The sequence below is a fragment of the Capsicum annuum genome, chromosome 2 (assembly GCF_002878395.1).
Source record: "Capsicum annuum cultivar UCD-10X-F1 chromosome 2, UCD10Xv1.1, whole genome shotgun sequence".
Lineage (NCBI taxonomy): Eukaryota > Viridiplantae > Streptophyta > Magnoliopsida > Solanales > Solanaceae > Capsicum > Capsicum annuum.
Genome location: NC_061112.1, coordinates 113,543,303 through 113,550,862, shown reverse-complemented (window position 1 = coordinate 113,550,862; position 7,560 = coordinate 113,543,303). Strand labels below are relative to the sequence as shown.

The 7,560-nt window shown below is 32.6% G+C and overlaps 1 long non-coding RNA gene across 1 annotated transcript; it reads left to right on the top strand.

Annotated features, from left to right (window-relative positions):
* The first annotated feature begins 447 nt into the window (after positions 1-447).
* LOC107861111 lies at positions 448-3,262 on the top strand. Its single transcript, XR_001671741.2, has 4 exons — positions 448-722; positions 1,211-1,314; positions 1,906-2,068; positions 3,177-3,262. It is a non-coding gene; the product is annotated as an uncharacterized LOC107861111 (long non-coding RNA).
* The last annotated feature ends 4,298 nt before the right edge of the window (positions 3,263-7,560 follow it).

The window sequence follows — 7,560 nt, the reverse complement described above, 5'->3', positions numbered from 1 at the left end:
TTTTTCCAATAAATTTGAAACGACGGGAAATAACCTTCTTGCAAAATTCGTCTAACAAGCAACTTACACGTTCACAATCTATCACTGTTTTATTTTTTTGACCACACTAAATTAGACCACACTTGTAAAGTGTAGCCTATACCATTAAAGATCATACTTTTAAAGTGTATTCTTAATTTTTAGTTTTTGATCATATTATTTTTGACAACACTTTAAAAAAGTGATCTTTAATGATATAGGTCAGACTTTACTAGTGTTGATAAATCATGATATATATGATTACATTTTTAAGTGTGATATATTTTAATTCAAAAGAAAAAACTTTTAAGTGACCTAAAATTTTCATTAAAATATTTCACTCTCCAATTATAATGGGCCAAAAATAATTGAGAAAAGTAAATATTTACACTTTCTCAGATGTATCGATTCTGTCACTCTCACAGAAATCATATATATTGATTCTCTCTCACACACAAAATTCTCTGCCCAAATGTGTTCAAATATTGATTCGTTTAGATCAAATCCATTAAATCCATCAAATTTCTTTGCCCAATATCCTCAAATTTCAGCTCTCCATAGCTCAGTTCGTGTGAAAATTTCAGAGGATAGAAATTTTGATCTTTTAAGCTCAACTCAGTGATAAAAATGAAAATTTCAGTGACTAGAATGAAAATTTCAGCTTAGCTAAGTGCTAAATGATTAAAGTAGAAATTTCTGCGTAGGTCGGTGATTAGAGTGAAAATTTTCAATTTCACTCATGCTTACTCTTTCAATGAGCTTGATATATTGCATTTCTATTTTGCATTTGGGATATTGCTTGTGGGTATATTGCACGTGAATTTTAATCTTGATTTTGGTTCTAATTTGAAAATGAAGACTGGAGGAGGTTCTTTGATTTTGGTTTCATTTTGATTTGGTTTTGGTTTGTAAATAGGGACTGTAGGAGGTGCTTTGTTTTTAGCTTTGATTAGGTTTTGATTTTGATTTGTAAATGAGGATTGTAGGAGGTGCATATGGTTTGAATTTGGTTTATGAATGGGCACTACAAGAGGTGCATTTGGTTTTGGTTTTTTGGTTTTGATTTTAATTGGTTTCGATGTATGTTTTCCATCAGTTTTGATGGTCACAATCTTGGGGGATTCAATGCCTTTGTATGCTAGACATGTTGCAGTTCATGCATTGTGTAATTATTTATTTGATATATTTCCAGGTTCTTATTTTTTGAACGCTGTCCTAATTACAAATACTATGAATATCGACATAGCAAAGAGGAAAATGCTCTATCATAGACCAGCAAATTCCAAACATTTCAAAGTGAGTAAAATTTCTCAACATGCATATATTACTGGTGCAAGCCTAATTAGCTTTCCGGTTAAGTAGTGCAAGACGCTACTAGCTTTCTTATTTTTTCTGCAAGCATTTTTTGGCAGTAATTGTATCAATAAACTTAGTAAAGATTCTCTGATGCACTTGATTTTTATGCATACAAAAATGTGACTGCGTAGTAAAAGTTGTCTTTTCCTTTTAGAAGCTAGATTTATTTGCTTATTCCATTCTTATCTTTCCCTTTCTCTTTGTACTAGTTGTAGGTGCGTCCTCTTTCTAAGAATAAAATTTACCAGATAATAATTTTTGAGTTTTATCACTGAAGTGGTTGGAGGTTACACTATTTTCAAGTTTCAAGGCCTTCAGTTAGTCATATTTAATATGCATTTTGTGTACAGTGTTTATGTAAGTGTTCTTGTCAGATTTAGCTAAACATTTTGGAGGTATCGCACTAAATCGCCAACTTCATGTTTTTGTGTCTAGTGTCCGTAGTTCATCTGGCTTCACTTTTTTTTACATGACGTTTATTTGCGTTGATTCTTCAATATTACTTACTTGATTGGCCTTTGGTTTCTGTAGGAGTTACTAGTACCGCCACTCCTAGTTCAACAAGCAGCTCTCATAGGTCACGGCAACGACATTTGCATTAGCATACAACAACATTTGCATTACCATACTCTTACATCAGCATTGTATGAAACAACAGACAATACACATTCTTCGTAGTCGGCTAGAAAATATGGTAATGTCATTTTATGTGTGAGTTTGTATATGTATTTATTGTGTTGGCATTTTGTTCAATGTTATCAAAGGTCAAAAGCACAAAAAACTCATAATTCTGCAGGGCTTTAAGCTTAAAGTGAAAATAAAGCACGAGCTTTAATGAAGAAAGGCGCAAATGGAGAAAAAAATATAACTATGTATGTGTAGTCCAAGACTATTAACTTTAAGAACAAATAACAATACATGGACAAAGAAGTTGAAAAGAAATTATGGTAAAGTGATATATCAATTGTTTAGTGCCACACCTTTAGGATTATGCTTATTGGCAAGAAAAGTATGTCTTAGAGCCTTGATAACGACACTCAAGTGCTCACTAGGTGAGAAGAAGTGCTCAACATGTATGGAGAATCTATTTTTGCACTTGAATTTGTGAATATAGGTTACTATATACAAGTTTATTGAGGCAGATTAGTTTTCTAGCAAGATTAAGAGCAGTGGGAACAAAAACTTGGTGCTTGTTTTATTGAAATTAGATCATTTTTATTCTTCTTCGATAATACTTAATTTCTGTTATCCTTGAAAACGTTCACAATAAAATAAGATTGTGCAGTAGGTTGCATAAGGATTATAATATAGACACTGCTAGTCTGCACGGAGTTAATGGAATCTCTCTGCTTATTTTTTTTGAGATATTGTTTAGTTTACACTAAGCTTCTGGAGAAACATACAATCTGTATTTATTTTTATCTTAATATATTTCAGATATGACTCTATTTTGCCCGCACAGTAACTTTGTTTCTTTTTTTTTTTTTTTCAAATGGCTCACCAAATATAGAGTTATCAAGTATCTATACTGGTGTGATGTAGTACGTACTCGTGAAATTAGTCAAGGTGACCACAAGTTGTTCCAAGCACCACGACTAATTGAAAAAATCAATTGAATAACAATCATGATGATCATGCACACTAAGTTCAGTTGGTCTTAGAAATAAAAACTGATATGATATGTATTGGTAAAGATTACAAATATTGTTCTTGAAATGATAAATAAAACATTTATAATGTAGATTTAAAAAGATTTCTAACTAAGCAAATTAAGTCTAATCTTTTTCTTCTATGATTGACAGATATAGACTACTATTTCAATACTAATTGAGACCAAATTTGATGATTTTGTACAACTACCACCAGACATTCAATGGTCTGTAGTGACACAGGTAAATTTTGATGTAACATAATGCTTAAATAATTCCATCATTCCTTCTTTCTCGGTGTTTGAATTTGAAGGTAATACTTGTAAAAGGGGTCCTCCTCTCCTATTGTTATCTGTGTAATATTTGTTGTTTCCTTGTTACTCTTCTGGTACATTATATGTTTGTTGTTCTTGTATATTTCTTTGTTGTTATTAGCTTTACACTAAACCTAATATTGGGGAACTGATATTTGTCTAGATTAACTAGTGCCCTTCCTCAATTTGGTAGATCCACATAGTATGATTTTAATTTTGGTTTTTAAAACTGACTACTAGGTATATATGATGGTCTAAAATAATGTAAGGTGTGGTAATAGATCATGTGCTAAATTGAATATTACAAACATAAGAAAAGTTGCACAACTAAATCATACAATAAACTAAAAATCTGAGACATAAATAGAATGATACCAAGATCATGAGATAAACGAGTAATGCGATATAAAAAAAAATTATTTTCTAAATCATAATGTAATAGAACTAAAATTATAGGGTAAAATAGAATTAAGATAGAAATTAAATATAAAAACTAAAGAAAGATAGACACAATTAAATTCAAACAATTAAAAGATGTAATGGTGACACTAAACAAAACACCACTTAATTAGGAATTAAAAGCACTAATCTATTAGAATCCTTAAGAAGGTAGTAACCTTACTTGCAAATCATAGGACAAGTATTGAAAATCAACAAAGGTTTTTCAAGCTCTCAAAGGAGGTTCAAGTCTTCAATCTTCCAAAAACTAGTTGTTCAGCCTTAATAGCTAACTATAGGGTTAAAAGAAGTAAAGAAAGACCAAATTTCTCTTCATTTAAATTAAAATCTAATTTAAATAGTAGACACTTAATATATTAAATATCTTTAAGTCTTCCATATTGGAACCTTCCAAAGATTCCATCTTCATTCATAATGCTTGAAATGCTTGAAGGTCCTTAGCTTGACTTCTTGTGAAAAAACTTCTTGAAGTAGCGTCACTTTGATATACATCACCTCTAAAACCTGAATAGTCTCCTCTGACTGACCATTAATCTTAGGGTGAAAAGCTGCAAAGGTCAACATGAGTACCCAACTCCTCTTGAAACATCTGCCAAAAGCTAAAAGTGAACATTGAGCCTCTGTTTGAAATAATAGACATGAGTACCCCATTATGACGAACTATCTCACGAACATATATAGTTGCCAACCTCTCAACACTAAAGAAGATCTAAATAGGTATAAAATGGGCCAATTTGGTCAATCGATTAACGATGACCCAAATGCTTTTAAAACTAAAAGAAGTATAGGGAAACCCACTCACAAAGTCCATAGTGATTCGCTCCCACTTTCACTTAGGAATGGATAATCTCTGAAGCAAGCCACCCGATCTCTGATACTCAACTATCACTTGCTAACAAGATAAGCAATAGGATATAAAGTCTGTCGCATGCTTCTTCATACCGCCCCACTAGTACTGTCGCTTCAAGTATGATACATATTGGTTACCCCAAGATGAATATAATATTTGGAATAGTACGCCTCCTCCAAAATCAATGCGCACCTATCCACCAGACACACAAACACAACTTTCAATCCTCAAAACTTTATCAAAATCAATAGATGAGCCTCGCCATTCAACACTTTATCTCAAATCACTCTCAAACTATAATCATTTAACTGGTGATCTCAAATATGCTCCATCAAAGAATAAAGCATCAAAAAGGCTAAACACAAAGTGTCGAAATATCAAGCCAACCATCTGTTCAGGTAAGATTGAATTTCCAATTCTAAAGGGCACTCCTGGGTTTAGAGATGAGCTAAATTTCCCATACTAGTCAAGTTCTGACTTAAGGTATCTGCAACTATATTAGCCTTACCCAAATGAAAAAAATAGTGAGTTCATAATCCTTAAGAAACTCAAACCAATGGCACTACCTCATATTAAGATCCCATTCATTGATGAAGTGCTGAAGGCTATGATGATCTGAGAAAATCTTGTAAGGAACACCATGTAGGCACATAAATTTGACCCTCTCCAAAAGTCAAATCAACTCAACCCACTCACCTTACCATGCACCCCACCCATTTGATAATTTCTCTCACAAAAAACAAAAGAAACAACAAATCCACCATACAATTACTACCCTTATCAAAAAAATATTAAATTTACAACAAAACAACCACCTCCCTTATCCAATGTGTACAACTCACTCTTAACTCACCCCTACCCACGTGCCCCTAGCCCCTCCTTTGTCCTTAGTCACTTTTTTTACATAGTGGGATATAACAAAAAGTGAAAAGGAACATGGACTCCTAGACCAACAAAATATAGAATATATTCTCACATACACACAACTCACAACTCACACCTCACATACACCGATTCAAACACACACACACATAAATTGGTATATACACATACACTTATAGATGAAGGGAGAAGATTATTCACGTAGCAACAATATACAAAAAAGGGAAGAACAACACATCCACACCCATATACACTACACACAAATAGTTATGAAGGGGTAAAATATAGTGAAAAATAGACTGAAGAGAGAGCAAATTGAGAAAGAGACGATGGAGGAGAATAAATACACACTCATGCATATAAAGATCAGGAGAATAAAACAACACAGTGGGAGATTAGAGACAGAATCAAAAGAGAAACAGGAAATCACTGGAAACACAACCCTTACCCTTTCTGTCGTCATTTCATAATTTTTGGTCTAGGTTAGCAATAAACAAAAAACAGTATAGATGGTAGTTGGTTTCGTTCATAGTTGAGGTTCAATTCAATGTTTTTAATTTGGGATTCATATCGAGGTTGAGTCGAGGTTATCGAAAGTGGATTCTACCTTATAATCGAGCAATACTTTGATTTCAAAAGCTTCTTCTAAGTTGTATTTATTCACCAGGAAAAGCCTCGAGGTCACGTATATATATTTATTGGGGAATGTCCTACAAAATTTCATATTTGGAAGATCGTTCGTGATCAAAGCTCGAGGCATCAGGTAAAGCATAGTTTAGGTTTTTATTTCAACACTTTTTCATTTTAGTTTGTATTAATTGAACTGGACATTATTTTTTTGGAATTTTGATTATTTGGTTGTTTGTTTTCTTGTTTATGTACTTTATTGATTTATCACTTCATAGTGTCATATTAGCCGATATTAACTCAATAAAGAGATCATGGTCAAACCACGGGACTGAGGGATGCCTGACACCTTTCCCTCAATCAACTAAATTTCTTAAAAAGAATCTCTATTTGTGGATCAGTTTTAAGAGTCAAATCATTTTTAAAAAAGATTTTCAAATGTGACTTAACACACCAAATTTATGTCAAGTAGTGACTCTGAGTTTAATTGTAAAAAATCTTTTTCCGAAGTGCATTTAATTTTTGTCACTTTCATAATAATGCCTTTTTTAAGCTTAAAATTAATCTCTTTCGAGTTACAAATGGGGTGTGATAGTTCTGACGACTTTGCTAGATTTTTTTTAGAATTCGAGCTTCATTTTTTGAGTTGTATCAGCTTAGTATGACACTATATGTGTATAGATATTTTTTTTGTATATCATTTGTATTATCGTTTTATCATCATTAAATGCCAACGTGCTCTTTGTTTATAATTCTTTCTTATGTGTTACCATTTTATATCTGCCATCATATGTATTACCTTAGGTCATTTCTTTCAAAACAAGTTTCGGAGTATATATCGTACACACTAACTTTCGTTGAGTCTCCTTTATTTTAGGAGAGGGAGCTATAGGACATATAGAGTGGGTGGAAAGCTATCGCAGCCACTATCGGTCATACGCTCTCCCGAACAACCTTGTTAGTTAAATTCCAACCTAGATCAGCCTTTAGATCATTCTTATTTGTATAATGTTGAGACCTGGCAGGACTCGTTTGGTCCTTTATAGGAGACTTACTCCTAAGCATCCCTACATGATAATTGTTGCATCTTGGAGGATAACAGGGTAATTTGACAGACTAATTTAGGAAAGCATGTGCTAGAATTAAGAAAAAGAGAGTGTTTAGGCAAAGTTAGAGTCAAAAGGGAAGAAAATTGAGTCGAAGTAAAGAGTTTCGTAGTTTATAGGGGTTCTTTTTGGCTTTTGGTTTCACAGTTAAAAGTTTAAAAAAAAAATTACCTTTTGCATGCATTTTCTCAAAAAATAAAACATCAAAAAGTTTTTTTTCTTTATTTTCTTCAGCGCGCATTCACAACTTGAAAATGTCAAAAAAGATTTTTCCTTTGTAGGAGCTCCATACATTTTTA